Raw genomic sequence first — 24,049 nt, forward strand, 5'->3', positions numbered from 1 at the left:
AGTTGAGAGTGGGTATGCCCGGGGGAAGTCGTGCGGTACTTGGAGAGAAAAACAGACTGAAGATGAGGGAGCGTGCTAGTCCTTGCTCTGAATCACTGTGGATGTGAGCAACGTGACCAGCTCCTCTAACATAAACGAGGGTTGGTGATAGGCCCCGTCTGCTTCAGTGGATAGTGTGATAGTGCCCTGGGAACAGTATCATTTTTTTGAAGTTGGAACCATAGCTCTAAGAGAGGATACAGTGTCCATAGTGAGTGATGCTCTTCCCGGAAGCTGTTTGGGGCTGTAGCTGAGAGAAAGGCAGACTGCTGAACCCTACCACTCTCCTCAGTCATCTCTGGGAGACCCATCAGGGCTGGGCCACAGAGCCAGGCAAGCTGAATACAGCTGCCCCAAACTTAGAGACTGATTCAGAACATGACTCATACAGGCACCTACCTATATGATCACAGGCTGCAAAACAGGAAGGGGGAGGTGAATGAGTTGAAGCAAGTGAGAGGGCTTCCTAGAGGAGAAGAGTTAACATTTGGAAAAGGACTGGAATTGGCCTTTCCCAAAATGAGATTTTCAGAATCCCCAATCCATGGAACAGTAATTGGTGTTTGCAAAATGCTCCATGGTCAAATTATTTTGGGGAAATGCAGATTAAAACAGACATGCTTCTCACAACCTGAGGTTTGGGGTTACCATGGGACTCATGTGCATGAAACATGCTCAGAGAAAGGCGACACAGGATGTGGGAAGGGCCTGGCCTGGACCTCTGGCCTCTGTGGAATCTTGGCCCTGCTCTCACTTTCCAACCAAACTTTGCAGCAAAGTGTGTATCACAGAAGGGCTTTGTGGACTTTATGTGGTCCCTCCCTTTCCTGCCAGCAGTCCTTACTCCCAGGCCATGAAAGAACTTCCTTGTTCTCAGGCGCATGCCTCATTCCAGATGGGCTGCTGGCTCCTCCCATCATCCTTTGGGTCCTTTTGCAGAAGTCTTTGGAACCTCATTTATGCCCCAGGTTCCCTCATGCCTGCCACTTCCGAAGTTGATTAGTATTAATCTGGTCCATTAAATTAATTAACTAGGGCTTCCCTGGTCCTGCAGTGGTTAGGAATCTGCCTGCCAATGCAGGGGACACAGGTTCGAGCCGTGGTCTGGGAAGATCCCACATGCCGCGGAGCCACTAAGCCCGTGTGCCATAACTACTGAGCCTGCGCTCTAGAGCCCACGTGCCACAACTACTGAAGCCCACGTGCCTAGAGCCCGTGCTCCGCAGCAAGAGAAGCTACCGCAACGAGAAGCCTGCGCACCACAAGGAAGAGTAGCCCCCGCTCACCACGACTAGAGAAAGCCCGCATGCAGGAACGAAGACCCAATGCAGTCAAAATAAATATATTTTTTTAATTAACTATTAATTTTCTATTAAATTTATTAGTGTTCCTAATAAAGCTAAAGATTGCCAGTCCAGGGCCCTCTGATCCCATACATTTCCTAGAGCAGGTACCCAGGAAAAGTAAGCAGGGTGTCAAGACCCATGGCTTAGGATTGGGGGGGGTCCATCTTGTAAGATCCTATGACCCAAGTGTTTTTTTCCTTCCTTTTCAGTTGGCTGGTGTCTGGGAGACAACAATGTGGAGAGGAAAGGGGAGAAGAGGAACACTCAATGTTTCTTGCTTTTAGCCACATCTCATTTCATGCTATTGTGCTGAAATGGCTGGAAGCTTTGGGAAGGTAGAAACGTGGGCTTCTAATTCTGGAATTACTGATGAAGACAAAAGAAAGTTCGGGTTTGTTAGCTTGGTTCTCCTGCCCTCATTTCAGCTCCTCCAAAGAATAATGTAGAGAAACAAATGTGAGAAATTTGTTTCTAAACTACCACTAAAGACAGAGGTGTGAACTGAACTCAAGATGGGACTGTAAACTCATGATTCAGCTCTCCAAGACAGGTATGAGCTGTCCTCTTAAACTCCCCCTGGGTTGAGCCTCATATGTGAACACTCTTGATTAGTGTGTAATTGCCGAAATCAGAATTTTTAAAAGATAATAATACTCATTAACTGAGCTCAGAGTCTCGTTTCCTGCGTTTCTTGTTAAGCAGTATTCAGAGCTGTAATTAACATCCCTAGTGCTAAGAACAGGAAGAAAACAAATGATCAACTCCCATCTTAAAGAAAATAAACTTCCCTTACTCGTAGCTACATTTTTCTTAGCTGGTGACAGCCTGGACAGAGGACTGGAAAAAATAATGCAGCTTCTTTTGTCTCCAGGGTCAAGGCCGTTTGTTGATGCATAGAACACTGTGCTGGGTACGTTGGCCTGAGGAGTGTACGTTTGGGCCGTGTAATGTGTTGCTTGCCCAAGAAACATCCTTAACTACCACCACTGCAGCTCTCTGCCCCCAGGCCCTTCTGCTAGAAACACAGAATTATTGTGCCAATCACCATGCTTAAGTTCCCACCATTAGCCCTTTCTTTTTTCTTGAGGAAGGGGGATGTTATATTACCTAATTAAAGATACTAAAAAAAAAAGAGAGAGACTTTCCTGGCAGTCCAGTGGTTAAGACTCTGCACTCCCAGTGCAGGGAGCCCAGGGGTTCAATCCCTGGATCCCTGGTTGGGGAACCAGCATGCTGCACGGCACGCCCCCCCCCCAAAAAAAAGATACTATTGCTCTTCCCTGGAGGAGGTAAATTCATGCCACCCCCAAATGCCAATTGCGCAAGGTAAGTGTGGACTGAAAGGGGAGGATATGGGCTCAGCTATAGATCTCCTGCTGCTGCTCATGAGCATGACTTTAAACAAGTCTTTTCCCCTCTGGACATCATTTTTCTTTTTAATCTTTTATGATGAGGACAGGAGTTCAAATTAGACATTAGATTTCCTGGATCCACAACAACTATTCTAGTGGTGCAGGGAAGGCTAAGAAGAATAAGCAGTGATCCTCAAGCAGTTTGTCCTCAAAGCAGGTAAATATAGCAGGTTTGTTAAATGAATCTTATTTTCCTAACGGTTTCCAGTAAAACATTGGGAATTGTAGGTTGAATAGTGTTGCCGCAAAATTCAAGTCTACCAGAAGAACCTCAGTGTGACTTTAATTGGAAATAAGGTCTTTGCAGATGTAATTAGGGGAAGGATTAAGATGGGCTCATACTGTGTTAGGCTAGGCCCTAACTCCAATGAGAGTGTCCTTATGAGACAGAAAAGGATGTACAGGGACACACAGAGAAGATGACCTGAAGACAGGAGGAGATTGGAGTGATGCATTTATAAGCCAAAGAATGCCAGGAGCCACCAGAAGCTGGAAGAGTCAAGGAAAGAGTCTCCCTTAGAGCCTTGCGAAGGATTGTGGCCCTGTTGACACCTTGATTTTGGATTTCTGGCCTCCAAAACTGTGAGAGAATGAATTTCTGTTGTTTTAAAACCACCAAGTTTGTGGTAATTTGTTTCAGCAGCCCTAGCAAATTAATACAGGAGTAGTCTAAGGAGTTTTCAGATACCAATTTTTATGAAATCACATTTGAGATTTAAGAAAAACTTTTTTCTTTTATGATGATACAAAGAGGAAATGTACTTATATAGTAGTGCTAAGACTTGTAAACGCAAAAATTAAAGCTCAGAACCATAATTTAATTGCTTCTGTCTGACAAACCTGTTCCTTCCAGGACCGAGGCAGTAATCCCCCAAACTGCCTACCTCTGGTTGCTTTTTCCTAACTGTGTCAAACTGCCTCAACATTTTTAACTTTTACCCTAGGTCATCTTTTCACAGTGTAGACAGCAGAGTCTCAGGATGCTTTACCATCCTGAATTTATTAGCCAATAACATGGACAGCTCTCTGCAGTCCCCTTGATACCAGGAGAAAATAGAAGATCTAGCTAAGGCCTAACATACCTAAACTAGCTTTACAATAGGATCTGCCCTGTGCCTGCCTGTGCAGACCTGGACCTGCTCGCCAGAATGAGAAGGATGCCCAAGTCAGCAGAAAAAGTCAGCATTGACTTTATTGTTCCTGGGCTACTGGTTTATTTTATTTACTGTGGTCTTTATTAGGAAGGCTTAGCCTATCAAACTGGTATTTATTGCACTGAAAAGTTATTGATTGGGCTTCCCTAGTGGCGCAGTGGTTGAGAGTCCGCCTGCCGATGCAGGCGACATGGGTTCGTGCCCCCGTCCGGGAAGATCCCACATGCCGGTCTGGGAAGATCCCACATGCCGCGGAGCGGCTGGGCCCGTGAGCCATGGCCGCTGAGCCTGCGCGTCCAGAGCCTGTGCTCCGCAGCGGGAGAGGCCACAGCAGTGAGAGGCCCGCGTACTTCAAAAAAAAAAAAAAAAAAAAAAGTTATTGATTATATCCATTGACCCAGACTTCTGGGAATTTTAGGAAATATTCTAGGCAAGCATGCAAAGACAGATGTATAAGAATGGTTGTCGTAGCGTTAATTAGCAAAAAAACAAAACAAAAAACTGGAAGTATCCTAAGTCTATTAATAAGGAAATGGTTAAATAAAAATTTTAAATATTCTCTGGTCAATCTTATTACAGAGAGAGACCACTACATGCTATGTTCCTCCTGATGGGTCACAATAGGAAGTTAACAGCATTGCCTAAGAAGTATTCTTGCCAGGAAATCAAACTTGATCTGAGTAAGCTTTTAGATCTATCAGTTCTCAGAAAATACAGTGGATGGAAGAACATATTAATGGTAGAGCAGGGATGCAAACAACCAAATGCTGAATGTAAGGAAAATGATCTACTTTTTTCAATAAACAACTAGCACAAAAAAAAGAGAACTATTGTATATTAAGGGAGACTTGAGACACGCGTAGAAAACTAATGTGTAGAGGGTGTTTACATCCTAATTCAAAACAATGTAACTGAAAAATATAATCAGGGAGGGAATTCCTGGCGGTGCAGTGGTTAGGACTCGGAGCTTTCACTGCCGGCCCGGGTTCAATCCCTGGTCAACCCCACAAGCCACACAATGCGGCCAAGAAAAAAAAAAATACTATTAAAAAAAAAAAGGTAATCAGGGAAAACTTAACACTGACTGGGTATTAGATAATAGCAAAGAATTACTGTTACTTTTTCTAGGTATAACAATGATACCTTGATTATGTTTGTTTGTTTGTTTTACTGATTATGTTTTTTTAATCTTACCTCTTAGAGATATTTTATTTACAGCTGAAATTACATGATGTCAAGGTTATGTTTTAAAATAATCCAGAGGGGGACTTCCCTGGCAGTCCAATGCTTAAGAATCTGCACTTCCACTGCAAAGAGCACGGGTTCAATCCCTGGCTGGGGAAGTAAGATCCCACATGCCACGCAGTGTGGCCAAAAAAATACTAATAAATAAATAATCCAGAGGGTTAGATTATTTTTATTTTTTTGGCTGCATTGGGTCTTCATTGCTGTGCACGGGCTTTCTCTAGTTGCGGTGGGCAGGCTTCTCATTGCATTCTCTTGTGGAGCGCAGGCTCTAGGCCCACAAGCTCAGTATTGTGGCTCACAGGCTCTAGAGCGCGGGCTCAGTAGTTGTGGCGCACGGGCTTAGTTGCTCCGCGGCATGTGGGATCTTCACGGACCAGGGATTGAACCCATGTCCCCTGCCTTGGCAGGTGGATTCTTAAGCACTGTGCCACCAGAGAAGTCCCTAGATTATTTTAAAGAGGTAATTTTATAATTGTTGAAGCTGCAAGATGGGTATATGGGGGCTTATGATGCTAGTATTTCTAATTATGTAATGTTAGAATTTTTTTATAATAAAAGTTTTAAAAGTGGTATATAACAAGTAAATATATATGTAGTGACATAGGATGATTATAACATAGAATATATTATTAACAAAGTTATAAGCCAGCTTCTAATGCAGGATCTCTTGTAAAATTCATACATATCTACATTTAGGTACAGGAAAAATCTAAAATGTTATAACTAGAATGTCAGTAGTGGGTCTCTTGGCAGCAGAGTTTCAATGATTTTTTTAAATTAATGAATTTATTTATTTTTGGCTGCATTGGGTCTTCGTTGCTGCGTGTGGGCTTTCTCTAGCTGTGGCGAGCACGGGTTACTCTTGGTTGTGGTGTGCAGGCTTCTCATTGCGGTGGCTTCTCTTGTTGAGGAGCATGAGCTCTAGGCACATGGGCTTCAGTAGTTGTGGCACACAGGCTCAGTAGTTGTGATTCACAGGCTCTAGAGCGCAGGCTCAGTAGTTGTGGTGCACAGGCTTAGTTGCACCGCGGCATGTGGGATCTTCCCGGACCAGGGCTCGAACCCATGTCCCCTGCATTGGCAGGCGGATTCCTAACCACACTGCACCGCCAGAGAAGTCCCTCAATGATATTTTTTTTATTCCTTTGCTTATCTGTATTTTCTAGTAGTGTCACTTAAAATACACCCTCCCAGTTTTTCTTCAACATGTGCTGGTTGTGAATAAGAAGTTAGTAATAAAGGAGGAGAGAGAATATTGATTGCTCCTTTGCTCAAAAATCCTAGAACGAAAATTCCTCACTTCCCTTTCCTGGGGTACAAACATCCTGCTTAGGCCAGCCAGCTCATCCAATCCTCTCAATTCACACAGCACTTCCCTTTCTCAAGATTGCTCACCACCAACTCCTCCTGTCAAAATCTTTCAAGGTGTAGTTCAGGACCTAACTCTTTTAGAAAGTCTTCTATGATCACACCCTTCCTCAGGGAGCCCTGTTTTTTTGGGGTCTTTCCAAGCACAGGCAGGAACATGATCGTCCCCAGAGCCCCAGAATCTTCTGGGGAGACTGAGGAAATTCCTTTGGGCCAATGAATTCATCATGAGCCCAGTAGGGGGAGGCAGAACTTACTTCCCAACCTCTGGAGGCACCACCCCTGTATAAACAAACTCCATATGGAGTGTGATCAAAGATATGCACAAAACATTTTTTTAAGAAGGGAGGGAGGAGAGGTAGGCAGGGCTGTAGTGTAATGTAAGTCTTAAAGGAGGTCTTTTTGTTTTGTTTTGTAATGAACTTTTCAGAGTGACAATCCTTGAACCAAGCTCCCCTATGCATTTATGTACAGATTTGACTTACAAAAATATATGCACACAATTTCTCAGAAGTATGTGTATGTGTGTGTGTTGTTTAAAGCCAGATAGACCTTGCTGTTCAAGGAACAACAGGATGTTGCCAGGGCATCTCCAAATTCAATAAACTGAGCATTGGTTGGAGGAATTAGGTAGGAGGCAGCTTGGAGAAAGAGCACTGGATCTGAGGTTGATGTTCCTAGTTGTATCCTGTCTCTAATCATTAACCAGCTGTTTGACTGTAGGCTGTTTGAGTCTCTCTGGGCTGATTGTGAACTTCTGCGATAAGGGATGTGAAGGTGCTTTGAAATAGGGCACAACTGTGAAGCATTCGTAGAGCTCCCAACAAGCTGAGCCATCTGCTGAGATTTCACAGTCCCTGGAAGATGGCCAACCTCTCTCACTTAAACTCAGTCCAAATAATTGTGACTATGGGACAGCCAGGAGCATGGGAACTAGCTGGAGTTATCTTGGACAAAAGGATCCAAGCCTTCAAGCGTCCAGCCAGGCCTTTACCCAAGCTAGAACTAGGGGCCCCTTTATACTTCCTGGTTGCATCCTCCCCTTTTAACCACAGAGAGGTGAGAGGCTTAGCCAGGCTGCTCCTGCCAAAGAGAGCCATGTGTGGCTTTTCCCTAGGACACAGGGGACCTGAACAACCCTAGAGAGAGAAGCTGAAAGCTGGGCTCCTTGAGTCATTGTTGGAATGCAGCTTCTCTAAGAACTCTGCTAGAAGCTGAGCTGGTAGAATTGGAGCAAGGCCTCAAGGAAAGAGATGTTTTTAGAAGTGGCCACTGCTGACCAGGGTTAGGGCATGATGAGCATTAGCTCTGCCCTGCAGGCAAGGCCCCAGCATCTACAGGTCCAGTTTGGGTTCATCTGTGTTTGGAGTCAGGTGCCGATTTGTGTTTTCTCTGAGCTCTTACCCCTCTTTCTGCACTATTTGTAGCTGACTGTGGCTACAGTTGGGGACAGTAGTTTTCTGCAGGGGCTACTCCTCAACAGAACATGTTCAGGCCTGCAGGAACTGGCTTAACTTGCTTTTGAGAATCTTATTAACTCCACCTCAGACTCCTTTGGCTTCAGGGAAGAGAGGTATAAGAGTGGGAGAGGAGGAGACAGGATACAGCCAAAAGGAACTGTGAAATCAGGAGATGCCTGCAGAAGTAACTTTATTCTGAGGAAGGAGAAGGTTCCCTAGGTCTCCCTGAGCTTCCACCAAACTATCTCCTCACACGTCCCAGGACAGAGACGCCAGCCCCTCTCTCCTATAGTTGGCATCACTTTTTTTTTTTTTTAACTTTTTTTTTTTTTTGCGGTACGCGGGCCTCTCACTGCTGTGGCCTCTCCCGCTGCGGAGCACAGGCTCCAGACGCGCAGGCTCAGTGGCCATGGCTCACAGGCCCAGCCGCTCCGCGGCATGTGGGATCTTCCCAGACCGGGGCACGAACCCGTGTCCCCTGCATCGGCAGGCGGACTCTCAACCACTGTGCCACCAGGGAAGCCCTAGTTGGCATCACTTTTGATTCTCCAGGAAGTCGCCCTGGTGGAGAAGTCTTCCCTGCCCATCAGCATCATGCAGGTCTCCAGGAGGAGTCATCTACAGTCAGGCCTCACCCTTTGCAGACTAGACTTGGATTCCTTGAGGGCAGGGCTGTTGAAAGGCTCTCCGCCAAGTCTGTGTGGGTTCGGCACTGGGCTGAGGAGCAGAGCAGCCCCTGGAAACTTCCATCCACCCAGCTAGTCTTCTGCTTCCAGCACTATATGACAGCTCAGTGTCCTAACTTGGAGCTTTCTTGACTCCTGTTGTATCTTATGTTCCTGACAACTTGCTGTGTTGCACACTTTAAGGCCAAATTATGGGGCATGAACAGCATTGTTTGAAATTTCAGTGAATAGAATGGTGATAGGTTGCTTCCTTGTAGCCTCCAGATCTGCTTTCCACCCTCCCTGTTCAGTGCCTCAGTTTGGTCTTTTATCAACAGACTTCCTTGTCCTCTGGCTTCTAGTTAGGTTCAGCCAATGGAGGCTAAAAGTGGGAAAAAGAGGGATGTGAGATTGTTTATTCCCCATCATACACCCCACCTTCCTAAAAGCAGGGTCTCTGCAGACACATTTCATACGCTCTCTGCTTCCTCCCTTTGTCCCCTCAGGTCCCATAGTAATCAAGTTTCCCACTGTCATTGGCCCTGGGATACTGCATCATTTCTTGTTGCTTTTCCTTTATTAAACTCTCAATTATCCATCTGTTTATTTCTGGGACCCTCATAGATAGGACAAGTGCCACTGAGATATATGAATTACCACCTAACCTAGCTCTGTCACATGTCTGTGGGACCTTGACAAGTTACTCAACCTCTCTGAGCCTTGGTTTCTTCATATGTAAAATACTGCAGGGAGAGGAGGTATGCTCTGAGGTCACTTTTCAGTTTAGAATCTTTGGTTCTAAGGTGATAAGTGTAGGTCCTACAGAATTTAACCAGGAGAATATGGGTCTGAATGGAAAAATATGTAAAATTATTCCATTGGGCATTTGGGAGTAGGGGTTACAGGAGTTACCTCAGACTTAAGAGTTGGTAGAGGAAAAGGCAAGAAATACCTCCACCTGTGCTGCATGTGTATTTATTTTAAACATGATCCTTTCCGAGAAATTCTCCACACTTGTGGTAGGAATCAGCTCTTATTTTGTCTTCAGCTCTGTTTGTATTTGTCTTCTTTTGTTAGAAAATGTAGGAAAAATCTCTTTCTCTTGGTGTTTTTTTCTCTACTTCTATTAATCTATTTCTATTAACCTAGTCTCTCTCTGTATTTGTTTTCTTCTTTTATTACTGTTTCTCTCCATTAAAACAAAGAAAAGAGGGACTTCCCTGGTGGCACAGTGGTTAGGAATCCACCTGCCAATGCAGGGGACAGGGGTTCGAGCACTGGTCCAGGAAGATCCCACATGCCGCAAAGCAACTAAGCCTATGTGCCACAACTAGTGAGCCTACACTCTAGAGCCTGCGAGCCACAACTACTGAGCCCACGTGCCGCAACTGCTGAAGCCCTCACGCCTAGAGCCCGTGCTCCACAACAAGAGAAGCCACCACAATGAGAAGCCTGTGCACCACAACGAAGAGTAGCCCCCGCTCGCTGCAAGTAGAGAAAGCCTGCGTGCAGCAACGAAGACCCAACACAGCCAAAAATAAATAAGTAAATAAATAAAATTTTTAAAAAAACCAAACAACAAAGAAAAGAAAAGAAAAAAAAAGTATTCCCTTCAGTACCTACTTAGCAGGGGAAAATCAGAAAGTTCCTAAACAAAGGCTCCTGGCAGGCATCCAAATGAAGCAGTTCAAACTGACCAGCACCTGGAGCTGCCAGTTAAAGAGTCGCAAATGCTGGAAATTTTTGGCTCAGGAGGAGTTTTCCCAGGCTGAGATCAAGCCTGACAATTTTAACTTTCCACTTCAGACTGAATCCACTTTGGAATCTACCTGGCTGTTTCTCACACCACTCAGGTGCCTTGTACCTGTGATTTCAGGAATGGAGCTTAAAACCCAGAGAGGGAGGCTGAGATTTCTCTGTAACTGGAGTCATAGAAGGCCCTAAGATTTCTAGAGCTGGAAGGACTTCAAAGATTATTTATAACAAAACCTCTATGTTTTACAAATACAGGAACTAAGATGCAGAGAGAGGAAGGGTCTTGCCCAAGGACACACAGTAAAGTAACAGCAGAGCTATTAACAGTTAAAAGGTACAAGATGCCACATATTAACTCCTTTAATCCTCATAACAACCCTATGGAGACAGCATTAGTAGCACCTTCTCATTTTACAGATGAGGAAACAGTCCCAGAGAGGTAAAGAACTTGCCTGCACTGAAGTCTGTGTTCTCCACTACTTCAATCTACCACCTCCAAGGATGATGTTGTAGCTTGATGTAGCCTGTGGCTTGAAATATGGTGGGAATATTCATGTCACAGAAATCAGCAAATACTACAAATCAGCTTGTTTTGTTGATTGTCACAGTTTAAGAAAGTGATGAAGGACTTCCCTGGTGATGCAGTGGTTAAAAATCCACCTGCCAGTGCAGGGGACATGGGTTTGATCCCTGGTCCGGGAAGATCCCACATGCCACAGAGCAACTAAGCCCATGAGCCACAACTCCTGAGCCCGCGTGCTGCGACTACTGAAACCTGCATGCCTACAGCCCATGCTCCACAACAAGAGAAGCCACCGCAATGAGAAGCCCGCGCAGCACAATGAAAGAGTAGCCACAAGAGTAGCCCCCACTCGCCACAACTAGAGAAAGCCCACACGCAGCAATGAAGACCCAAGGCAGACAAAAAAAGTAAAATAAAATAAAAATAAATAAATGAAATAAAATAAAATTATTAACAAAAAAAGAGAAAGTGATGAAGATGCCGAAGCACGGGGAGATGCAGGGACCCCCATGAGAGAGATGGGAGGATCAATTTCAACGAGTTTCCAGTATGGATCCCATTCTCTCTCATGTGTAACCTTTAAAATAAACTCCTTTTTTCTTAAGTCTTCCCCGTTATCAATAAAAGTGTGTGTGTATGTGTGTGTGTGTTTAGGTATAATTTATATAAAATAAAATGCAGAGATACTAAAAATTCAGTTCACTGAGTTTTTACAGTGTTTACCCCCAGGCAACCACCACTCTAAATGAGAGAACATCCCCATCATTCCAGAAAGTTCGTTCAAGCCTCTAACCAGTAAAATTTCCACCATGGCTTCCAACCTGCCCTCCCCCAACCATTTTCTGATTTCTTTCATATATATGGTATTTCAGTCTTCCGGTTGCTCAGGCCAAAAACCTTAGAGTCATCCTTGACTCATTTCTTTCTCTCACACCCGGCATCCACAGTGTTTCCTGTCAGATAGATTTTCAAAATATATCTAAAATCTAACTGCTTCTCATCAGCTCCACTGCTGCCTCCTTGGTCCAAGCCACATCATCTCTCACCTTCTGACCGGTCTCCAGCTTCCTTACCTTCCCAAGCTCCTCCACTCCTCATACAGTCTGTTCACACAGCTGCCTGAGCAATCTTTTAAAAATGTAAATTCAGATCATGACACTGCTCTGTAAAACGCTCCAATGCTTACCATCTCTCAGAGTAGAATCAACCTCAAGGTCTCTACCATTGTAAGGTTGTCTCCAATTTTTGGATCTCAATCTACTGCTCCCTGCTGGCTTACCAGGCTCAAGCCAAACCAGCCTCTTTGCTATTCCCAGAACACACAAGCACATTCCCCCCTCACAGACTTTGTCCTTTCTGGTTCTTTTTTTTAAATCAGCTCGTGTGTGTGTGTGTGTGTGTGTGTGTGTGTGTATTTTATTTATTTATTTGCTTGCATTGGGTCTTAGCTGCAGCTCACCAGCTCCTTAGTTGTGGCATGCTAACTCTTAGTTGCTGCATGCTTGTGGGATCTAGCTCCCAGACCAGGGGTCAAACCCAGGCCTCCTGCATTGGGAGCACAGAGTCTTAACCACTGCGCCACCAGGGAAGTCCCTGTCCTTGCTGGTTTTGAAACAGGAGAGAAGGGGCAGGGCACAACCTTTAAAAGAATGACATAGAGCCTCATCCACCAGAGGGCAGACAGCAGAAGCAAGAAGAACTTCTGCAGCCTGTGGAAGGAAAACCACACTCACAGAAGAATAGACAAAATGAAAAGGCAGAGGACTTTGTACCAGATGAAGGAACAAGATAAAACCCCAGAAATACAACTAAATGAAGTGGAGATAGGAAACCTTCCAGAGAAAGAGTTCAGAATAATGATACGAAGATGATCCAGGACCTCGGAAAAAGAATGGAGGCAAAGATTGAGAAGATGAAAGAAATGTTTAACAAAGACCTAGAAGAATTAAAGAACAAACACCTAGAAGAATTAACACACAGAGATGAACAATACGATCACTGAGATGAAAAATACACTAGAAGGAATCAATAGCAGAATAACTGAGGCAGAAGAACGGATAAGTGACCTGGAAGACTGAATGGTGGAATTCACTGCCTTGGAACAGAATAAAGAAAAAAGAATGGCTTTTCCGCCCACTCCCCCCTCCCTGCAAGTGCCGCTTCTGCTGCACTGCGCTCTCTGAGCTCCGGGCTCCTACTAAGCTAGTGCCACCGTTGTCTCCCTCCAGTCGCCATCATGATCATCTACCGGGACCTCATCAACCATGATGAGATGTTCCCTGACATGTACAAGATCCAGGAGATTGCGGATAGGCTGTGTCTGGAGGTGGAGGGGAAGATGGTCAGTAGGAGAGAGGGTAACATTGATGACTCGCTCATTGGTGGAAATGCCTCCTCTGAAGGCCCTGAGGGCAAAGGTACTGAAAGCACAGTAATCACTGGTGTGGATACTGTCATGAACAATCACGTGCAAGAAACCAGCTTCACAAAAGAAGCCTACAAGAACTACATCAAGGATTACATGAAGTCAATCAAAGGGAAGCTTGAAGAACAGAGACCAGAAAGAGTAAAACCTTTTATGACAGGGACTGCAGAACAAATCAAGCACATCCTTGCTAATTTCAAAAACTATCAGTTCTTTATTGGTGAAAACATGAATCCAGATGGCATGGTTGCTCTGCTGGACTACTGTGAGGATTGTGTGATACCAAATATGATTTTCTTTAAGGATGGTCTAGAAATTGAAAAATGTTAACAAATTTGGCTGTTTGGATCTATCACCTGCTCATCATAACTGGCTGGCTGCTGCTTTTCATCCACATAAAACCAGGACTTAGACAAATGGGACTGATGTCAACTTGAGCTCTTCGTTTTGATGTTGATTTGTTTGGAGCGGAGGCACTGTTTTTGAGGAAAATAAAAAAACATGTCATGTAGGTTGTCTAAAAATAAAATAAAAAAAAAAAGAATGTAAAGAAATGAAGACAGCCTAAGAGACTTTTGGGACAATATTAAACACAACAACTTCACATTATAAGGGTCCCAGAAGGAGAAGAGAGAAAGGACCCGAGAAAATATTTGAAGAGATTATAGTCGAAAACTTCCCTAACGTGGGAAAGGAAATAGCCACCCAAGTCCAGAAAGCACAGAGAGTCCAAGGCAGGATAAACCCAAGAAGAAACACGCCGAGACACATAGTAATCAAACTGACAAAAAATAAAGACAAAGAAAAATTATTGAAAGCAACAAGGGAAAAATGACAAATAGCATACAAGGGAACTCCCATAAGGTTAACAGCTGATTTCTCATCAGAAACTCTACAAGCCAGAAGGGACTGGCACAATATATTTAAAGTGATGAAAGGGAAGAACCTACAACCAAGATTACTCTACCTGGCAAGGATCTCATTCAGATTTGATGGAGAAATCAAAAGCTTTACAGACAACGCAGGGAGGTGGGGTGGTGGGGTGATGAATTGGGCAATTGGGATTGATAGGTATACACTGATGTGTATAAAATTGATGAGTAATAAGAACCTGCTGTATAAAAAATAAATAAAATAAAATTTTAAAATTTTAAAAAAGAGAACAGATGAAAAGCCAAAACTGATTATTTTATTCCTAGTGACATTTTATATGTTAAATAATTATTTTATAAATTTTTCAGTTGATTATATTGGATTTGATAGGAATAAAAAAAACAAAAATCTTTACAGACAAGCAAAAGCTAAGAGAATGCAGCATCACCAAACCAGCTCTACAACAAATGCTAAAAGGACTTCTCTAAGTGGGAAACACAAGAGAAGAAAAGGACCTACAAAAACAAATCCATAACAATTAAGAAAATGGTCATAGGAACATACATACTGATAATTACCTAAAACGTGAATGGATTAAATGCTCCAACCAAAAGACACAGGCTTGCTGAACAGATACAAAAACAAGACCCATATATATGCTGTCTCCAAGAGACCCACTTCAGACCTAGGGACACATACAGACTGTGAAGGGATAGAAAAAGATATTCCATGCAAATGGAAATCAAAAGAAAGATAGAGTAGCAATACTCATATCGATAAAATAGACTTTAAAATAAAGAATGTTACAAGAGACAAGGAAGGATACTACATAATGATCAAGGGATCAATCCAAGAAGAAGATATAACGATTATAAATACATATGCACCCAACATAGGAGTACCTCAATACATAAGGGAAATGCTACCAGCTATAAAAGAGGAAATCAACAGTAACACAATAATAGTGGGGGACTTTAACACCTCACTTACACCAATGGACAGATGATCGAGACAGAAAATTAATAAGGAAACACAAGCTTTAAATGACACATAGACCAGATAGATTTAATTGATATTTATAGGACATTCCATCTGAAAACAGCAGATTACACTTTCTTCTCAAGTGCACATGGAACATTCTCCAGGATAGATCATATCTTGGGTCACGAATCAAGCCTCTGTAAATTTAAGAAAATTGAAATCATATCAAGCATCTTTTCTGACCACAATGCTATGAGATTAGAAATAAATTATAGAGAAAAAACGTAAAAAAACACAAACACATGGAGGCTAAACAATATGTTACTAAATAACCAAGAGATCACTGAAGAAATCAAAGAGGAAATCAAAAAATACCTCAAGGCAAATGACAATGAAAACATGACGATCCAAAACCTATGGGATGCAGCACAAGCAGTTCTAAGAGGGAAGTTTATAACCATACAAGCTCACCTCAAGAAACAAGAAAAATCTCAAATAAACAATCTAACCTTACACCTAAAGCAACTAGAGGAAGAAGGACAAACAAAACCCAAAGTTAGTAGAAGGAAATAAATCATAAAGATCAAAGCAGAAATAAATGAAATAGAAACCAAGAAAACAATAGCAAAGATCAATAAAACTAAAAGCTGGTTCTTCGAGAAGATAAACAAAATTGATAAACCTTTAGCTAGACTCATCAAGAAAAAGAGGGAGAGGACTCAAATCAATAAAATTAGAAATGAAAAAGGAGAAGTTACAACAGACACTGCAGAAAAACAAAGCATCCTAAGAGACTACTACAAGCAACTCTATGCCAAAAAAATGGACAACCTGAAAGAAATGGACAAATTCTTAGAAAGGTATAAGCTTCCAAGACCGAACCAGGAAGAAACAGAAAATATGAACAGACCAATGACAAGCAGTGAAATTGAAACTGTGATTTAAAATCTTCCAACAAAGAAAAGTCCAGGGCCAGATGGCTTCACAGGTGAATTCTATCAAACATTTAGAGAAGAGCTAACACCCATCCTTCTCAAACTCTTCCAAAAAATGGCAGAGGAAGGAACACTCCCAAACTCATTCTGTGAGGCCACCATCACACTGATACCAAAACCAGACAAAGATACTACAAAAAAAGAAAATTACAGACCAGTATCACTGAAGAATATAGATGCAGAAATCCTCAACAAAATACTAGCAGACAGAATCCAACAACACATTAAAAGGATTATACACCATGATCAAGTGGGATTTATCCCAGGGATGCAAGGATTCTTCAATACATGCAAATCCATCAATGTGATACACCATATTAACAAACTGAAGAATAAAAACCATATGATCATCTCAATACATGCAGAAAAAACTTTTGACAAAATTCAACACCCATTTATGATAAAAACTCTCCAGAAAGTGGGCATAGAGGGAACCTACCTCAACATAGTAAAGGCCATATACGACAAACCCACAGCAAACATTCTCAATTGTAAAAAACTGGAAGCATTTCCTCTAAGACCAGGAAAAAGACAAGAATGTCCACTCTTTTTTTTTTTTTTTTTTGGTACGGCCTCTCCCGTTGCGGAGCACAGGCTCTGGACGCGCAGGCTCACAGGCCCAGCCGCTCCGCGGCATGTGGGATCTTCCCAGACCGGGGCAGGAACCCGCGTCCCCTGCATCAGCAGGCGGACTCTCAACCACTGCGCCACCAGGGAAGCCCAAGAATGTCCGCTCTTGCCACTATTATTCAACATAGTTCTAGAAGTCCTAGCCACGGCTATCAGAGAAGAAAAAGAAATAAAAGGAACACAAATTGCAAAACAAGAAGTAAAATTATCACTGTTTGTAGATGACATGATGTTATACATGGAGAATCCTAAAGATGCCACCAGAAAACTACTAGAGCTAATCAATGAATTTGGCAAAGTTGCAAGATACAAAATTAATGTATAGAAATCTCTTGCATTCCTATACACTAACAACGAAAAATTAGAAAGAGAAATTAAGGAAACAATCCCATTCACCATTGCAACAAAAAGAATAAAATACCTAGGAATAAACCTACCTAAGGAGGTAAAAGACCTGTACTCAGAAAACTATAAGACACTGATGAAAGAAATCAAAGATGACACAAACAGATGGAGAGATATACCATGTTCTTGGATTGGAAGAATCAATACTGTGAAAATGACTATACTACCCAAAGCAATCTACAGATTCAATGGAATCCCTATCAAATTACAAGTGGCATTTTTTACAGAGCTAGAACAAAAAATCTTAAAATTTGTATGGAGACACAAAAGACCCCAAATAGCCAAAGCAGTCTTGAGGGAAAAAAACGGAGCTGGAGGAATCAGACTCCCTGACTTCAGACTATACTACAAAGCTACAGTAATCAAGACAATATAGTACTGGCACAAAAACAGAAATATAGATCAGTGGAACAGGATAGAAAGCCCAGAGATAAACCCACACACCTGTGGTCAACTAATCTATGACAAAGGAGGCAAGAGTATACAATGGAGAAAAGAGAGTCTCTTCAATAAGTGGTGCTGGGAAATCTGGACAGCTACATGTAAAAGAATGAAATTAGAACACTCCCATCATACACAAAAATAAACTCAAAATGGATTAGAGACCTAAATGTAAGACCGGGCCCTATAAAACTCTTAGAGGAAAATATAGGAAGAACACTCTTTGACATAAATCACAACAATATCTTTTTTTTTTTTTTTGCGGTATGCGGGTCTCTCACTGTTGTGGCCTCTCCCGTTGCGTAGCACAGGCTCCGGACACGCAGGCTCAGCGGCCATGGCTCACGGGCCCAGCTGCTCCACGGCATGTGGGATCTTCCCGGACCGGGGCACGAACCCGTGTCCCCTGCATCGGCAGGCGGACTCTCAACCACTGCGCCACCAGGGAAGCCAGCAAGATCTTTTTTGATCCACCTCCTAGAGTAATGGAAATAAAAACAAAGATATACAAATGGGACCTAATGAAACTTAAAAGCTTTTGCAAAGCAAAGAAAACTACAAACAAGACAAAAACACAACTCTCAGAATGGGAGAAAATATTTGCAAATGAATCAACGGACAAAGGATTAATCTCCAAAATATATAAACAGCTCATGCAGCTCAATATTAAAAAACAAGCAACCCAATCCAAAAATGGGCAGAAGACCTAAATAGACATGTCTCCAAAGAAGACATACAGATGGCCAAGAAGCACATGAAAAGCTGCTCAACATCACTAATTATTAGAGAAATGCAAGTCAAAACTACAATGAGGTATCACCTCACACCAGTTAGAATGGGCATCATCAGAAAATCTGCAAACAACAAAAGCTGGAGATGGTGTGGAGAAAAGGGAACCCTCTTGCACCGTTGGTGGGAATGTAAATTGATACAGCCACTACGGAGAACAGTATGGAGGTTCCTTAAGAAACTAAAACTAGAACTACCATATGACCCAGCAATCCCACTACTGGACATATACCTAGAGAAAACCATAATTCAAAAAGACACATGCACCCCAATATTCATTGCAGCACTATTTACAATAGCCAGGTCATGGAAGCAACCTAAATGCCCATGGACAGACGAATGGATAAAGAAGATGTGGTACATATATACAATGGAATATTACTCAGCCATAAAAAGGAACGAAATTGGGTCATTTGTAGAGACGTGGATGAATCTAGAGACTGTCATACAGAGTGAAGTAAGTCAGAAAGAGAAGAACAAATATGGTATATTAACGCATATATGTGGAACCTAGAAAAATGGTACAGATGAACTGGTTTGCAAGGGGGTGGTGGTGGTGGGATGAATTGGGAGATTGAGATTGATATATATACACTAATATGTATAAAATAGATAACTGATAAGAATCTGCTATATAAAAAAATAAATAAAATAAAATTCAAAAAAAAGAATCACATAGTCCGAGGACATGACATAAACTGGTTAGAACCAATAGGTCCAAGTTGGCTGATGATTGACTTCCGCCGGACCTGAGCACACTAAATGACACACCCACAGGCGCCATGACAGTTCCAAGGCCTACCATAAAGGTGAAAAAGTGGGCGGTGGCCCAATTTCTGGGAATCCCCACCCTTTTCCCAAAATAGCTGGCATACTCCTCCCACTCATTAGCCTATGAAATTACCCACCTCTATAAAAACTGACAAACCCATACCCTGGTGCTGCTCTCTCCTGAGATGGTCCACATTCTGTCTGTGGAGTGTGTTTCTCTCTAAATAAATACACTTCTTACCTATCACTTTGTCTTTGAATTCTTTCTGTAATGAGACCTTAAGAAACTGAGACAAGGTGTGTGATCTCCATTAAAAGACCATGAGTTCAAGTCCCAATCTAGGTTTTTGCTGGGTTCAAGTCCCAACCCATAGGTTCAAGTCCCAATCTGAGTTACACAGTTTCAGTTTCTCTACTTGAGACACTCTTCACGTGGCTCACTCCCTCAGTTCATTCAGGTCTCTGTTCAGCTGTTATCTTATTATAGAGACCTTCCCTGACTGCCCATCCAAAATAGCACATTCCCTGACACTCTGACCCCAGTCTCTGTTTATTATTTCTCCTAGTCCTTAAGACCTCACGTTTTGTTTTTCAATTTATTTATTTATTTATTTATTTATTTATTTATTTTTGGCTGTGTTGGGTCTTCATTGCTGCGTGCGGGCTTTCTCTAGTTGTGGCGAACGGGGGCTACTCTTTGTTGTGGTGTGTGGGCTATTCATTGTGGTGGCTTTTCTTTGTTGCAGAGCATGGGCTCTAGGCGCGTGGGCTTCAGTGGTTGTGATACATGGGCTCAGTAGTTGCGGCTCACGGGCTCTAGAGCACAGGCTCAGTAGTGTGGCACACAGGCTTAGTTGCTCCGTGGCATGTGGGATCTTCAAGGACCAGGGCTCGAACCCGTGTCCCCTGCATTGGCAGGCAGATTCTTAACCACTGCGCCACCAGGGAAGTCCCTGGTGTTTACTGGGACTTTTACTGTCTTTTTCTCCGGACGGGTATGCTGGTAAAATGTTTAACAACTAGCTCTCTGAAAACTATTGAAACCGAGGGGGACCCGGTGGGGCTTCCAGGCGTGGAGGCCTTTTTGTCCCCCACTTCTTGTGACCAAGACACCCGCCTCCATGACCTTCCCTGAGTTCCAAAGGGCAGATTCAAATGGTTGCTCATCAAGGGAGGAGTAGCCAAAAAACCACGCAAGCAAGATTAAAGGGATCAGAGAAGCTCATCAAGATTAAGAGACCAAGACGAGATTAAGGAGGGCAGGACTTGCTCGCACTCTAATCTTGTCAGAGACCCCACCTTTGAACTATTGTTATAAACCCTCATCAAATCCTCCCGGGTTGAGACACGTAGTTTTTCCGAGGCAGGAGCCCACTGTGCCCCCTTTTGCCTGGCAAAGTAATAAAGCTATCCTTCTCTACTTCACCCAAAACTCTGTCTCTGAGATTTGATTTGTCACCAGTGTACAGAAAGGCCAAGCTTTTGGTAACGGTATGAATGTGTTACAGAACACAGTTCATGTGCCTGACGGACAGTGAGGGCAAACATACCAAAACATCGGAGTTTGGAGCAGAGAAAGGTTTATTGCAGGGCCACGCTCAAACTCCCCAGTGGTTTTTGTTTTTAATTTTTTTAACACCTTTATTAGAATATAATTGCTTTACAATGGTATGTTAGTTTCTGCTTTATAACAAAGTGAATCAGCTATACTCCCTAATGGTTTTGGGGGAAAGGTTTTTATAGGCAAAATTTGGGGTGAGGGCTGCAGGGTGTGTGACTTTCTTCCAGTTGGTTGGTGGTGAGGTAACGGCAGAGCTCCAGGAATCTTGTGCTCAGGGACCTTAGTTCTCACAGAATAACTCAAAGATATTGTTTTGTATATTCCCCCCTCCCCTTTATTTTGGCCACACTGTGAGACATGTGGGATCCTAGTTCCCCAACCAGGGATCGAACCCATGCTCCTTGCAGTGGAGGTCCCTATTTTGTATATTCCTTGAGGAGGAAACAGGACCCTACCCCAAGGCTGCACTAATGTTTCTTGACTGTTCCTCCCTTGTTTCTGCAACCCCTCCCTTCCCTGATTAGCAACTTTCTGAATCTGCCCTTTTAAACTTAGGGAAGGTCAAGGAAGCTTAATGAAGCCTTTTTCCTACAAACAAAAAATAGGGGACACAGAAAGGCTTTTGTATCCTGGAGGGCCCCACAGAGCCCTTCTCAGTTTCAAACGTATATATATACATACCTAATTTTTTAAAAATTTATTTCATTTTTGGCTGCATTGGGTCTTAGTTGCTGCACGTGGGCTTTTCTCTGGTTGCGGTGGGGGGGGGAAGCGGGGTGCCACTCTTTGTTGCGGTGCGCGGGCTTCTCATCGCAGTGGCTTCTCTTGTTGCGGAGCATGGGCTCTAGGTGTGTGGGCTTCAGTAGTTGTGGCTCACGGGCTCAGTAGTTGTGGCTCACAGGCTCTAGAGTGCAGGCTCAGTAGTTGTGGTGCACGGGCTTAGCTGCTCCGCGGCATGCGGGATCTTCCCGGACCAGGGCTTGAACCCATGTCCCCTGCCTTGGCAGGCAGATTCTTAACCACTGTGCCCCAGGGAAGCCCTACATACCTAATTTTATTTATAAGTTTAGTGATACAAAGGATGTGTAAAACACAATTTACATATAACAAAATATAAATGCTCTTACTGTAAATTCCATATTCTCACAGAATGCTTTTGTTACTATTTGACAAACTCTTTTATCCATAGCCAGTCTATCTTTGCAGCTAACAAGTGTAGTTCCAGCATAAAAATTGGCTGATATTTTTGTGTATAGAGTGTTGTCCAACACCACCAAGTAATTCCCAGTTCTCAGGTGGACACAGACTGGGTACCCTCCATTGTAACTCAGTTCTGACACTATGTGTCAGATCTCACAGGTTAGGGACTCAGTCCTACAGGACTGCCCTCAATTTAGATGCCAACTGCAAGCGCACGTTGCACCTGGACTTCTGACCAACCGGCTGTAAACTAGAGGTTCCCATGACCCACTCCTTGGGTTCTTCATTTGTTAAAACAGGTCACAAATCTCAGGGAAATATTTACTTATGTTTACCAGTTTATTGTAAAGGATATTGTAAAGGATACAGATGAGCAGCCAGATAAAGAGGTACACAGGTCAAGGTCCAGAAGGATCTTGAGAGCAAGAGTGGAATTGGGGTGTACCACCATCCAGTCCAGAAGCTCATCAAATCTTCCCTGAGTTCCGTGGGCGGGACTGAAAGTTCCAACTCTCTAATCACTGGGTCTTCCTGATAACCAGCTCCATCCTGAGGCTGTGTAGGGAACTCCTCCAGGTCATCCATTAGGATAACTCAGGTGGGAGAGAAAGGGCTTATTATGAATAACAAAAGACAGACAATCCTCCCACTGAGATAATTACAAAGATTTTAGGAGCTTTGTGCCAGGAACCAGGGGCCAAATACAGTTTGTCTTCCAGCCCTCTGTATCTGTGGGTTCACATCCACAGATTCAACCAAGGGAGGTTGGAAAATATTTTTTAAAAAGTTCCACAAAGTTCCAAAAAGCAAAACTTGAATTTCTTGTGCACCAGAAACTCTTTACATAGCATTTACATTGTATTAGGTATTATAAGTAATCTAGATAATTTAAAGTATACGGGAGGGAGAATTCCCTGGCAGTCCAGTGGTTAGGACTCCGAGCTTTCATTGTCTAGGGTGTGGGTTCAACCCCTGGTCGGGGAACTAAGATCTTGCAAGCCCCTGGCACTGCCAAAAAAAAAAAAAAAACAGTACACGGGAGGACACGTGTATAGCTAGGTTAAATGCAAATACTATGCCATTTTATATAATATACTTGAACATCTGTGGATACATCCTCTCGGGGGTGGGGTGGGATCCTGGAACCAATCCCTCTGGATGCTAATGAAATAAAATTCATAATTAATGGCAAGACAAAAATATTTAAACATAAATTTTTTCTTTGCCCCTTTGGGCCTCCTCCCTCCCCTTTACTATGTATTGTGCATCTGCATTAACCAGACCTCCTTAGGCAATAACATTCCTTTTTAATCTCATCAAGAGTCACAACTCATTAGGAGATAACCTTCCTTCTTAATCTTGCAAGGGGCCAACGTGACCCAGGAGCCACTGCTTTGTACCTGTAGATCTGGATTGTGTAAACTATCAATAATATGTCATTTGATGTAAACCCTTTGTCTCAAGAACTTCTATAATTGTACTTTGACCTCCAAGGGACAGAACAGCCCTCAAAGCTTTCTGAAAAACTGTCTCCCAGGTTATAATCCTCAGGTTGGCTCTAGTAAAATTTTCCACCTTTTTTCGATTGACTATTGATTAATTTTTTCATCAACAATACCAAGGGACAACTGTATATTTCCTTAAAATTTTTGTTTCTAAATTTTATTGAAGTATAGTTGATGTACAATATTATGTGAGTTACAGTTGTACAATATAGTGATTCATAATTTTTAAAGATTATACTCCATTCATAGTTATTATAAAATATTGGCTATATTCCCTGTGTTGTACAATCCATCCTTGTAGCTTTTTTTTTGGCCATGCCACTTTTGGCTTGCAGAATCTTAGTTTCCTGTAAAGGGATTGAACCCGGGCAGTGAAAACCCCAGGTCTTAACCATTGGACTACCAGGGAATTCCCCTGTAGCTTATTTTATTTATTTATTCATAATTTTTATTTATTTATTTATTGGGCTGCTTTGGGTCTTCATTGCTACGTGTGGGCTGTC

At 42.8% G+C, this 24,049-nt stretch overlaps 1 long non-coding RNA gene and 1 pseudogene across 1 annotated transcript; both read left to right on the top strand.

The window, feature by feature from the left end:
• The first annotated feature begins 1,597 nt into the window (after positions 1–1,597).
• On the top strand, positions 1,598–11,166 carry LOC113610656 (uncharacterized). The gene is made up of 3 exons (XR_003429161.1): positions 1,598–1,935; positions 10,703–10,781; positions 10,865–11,166. It is a non-coding gene; the product is annotated as an uncharacterized LOC113610656 (long non-coding RNA).
• Positions 11,167–13,191: 2,025 nt separating this feature from the next.
• On the top strand, positions 13,192–13,796 carry LOC113610655 (translationally-controlled tumor protein pseudogene; annotated as a pseudogene).
• Positions 13,797–24,049: the final 10,253 nt, after the last annotated feature.

This window comes from Aethalodelphis obliquidens, unplaced genomic scaffold, assembly GCF_003676395.1.
Source record: "Aethalodelphis obliquidens isolate GAN/ISIS:26980383/991018 unplaced genomic scaffold, ASM367639v1 scaffold64, whole genome shotgun sequence".
NCBI lineage: Eukaryota > Metazoa > Chordata > Mammalia > Artiodactyla > Delphinidae > Aethalodelphis > Aethalodelphis obliquidens.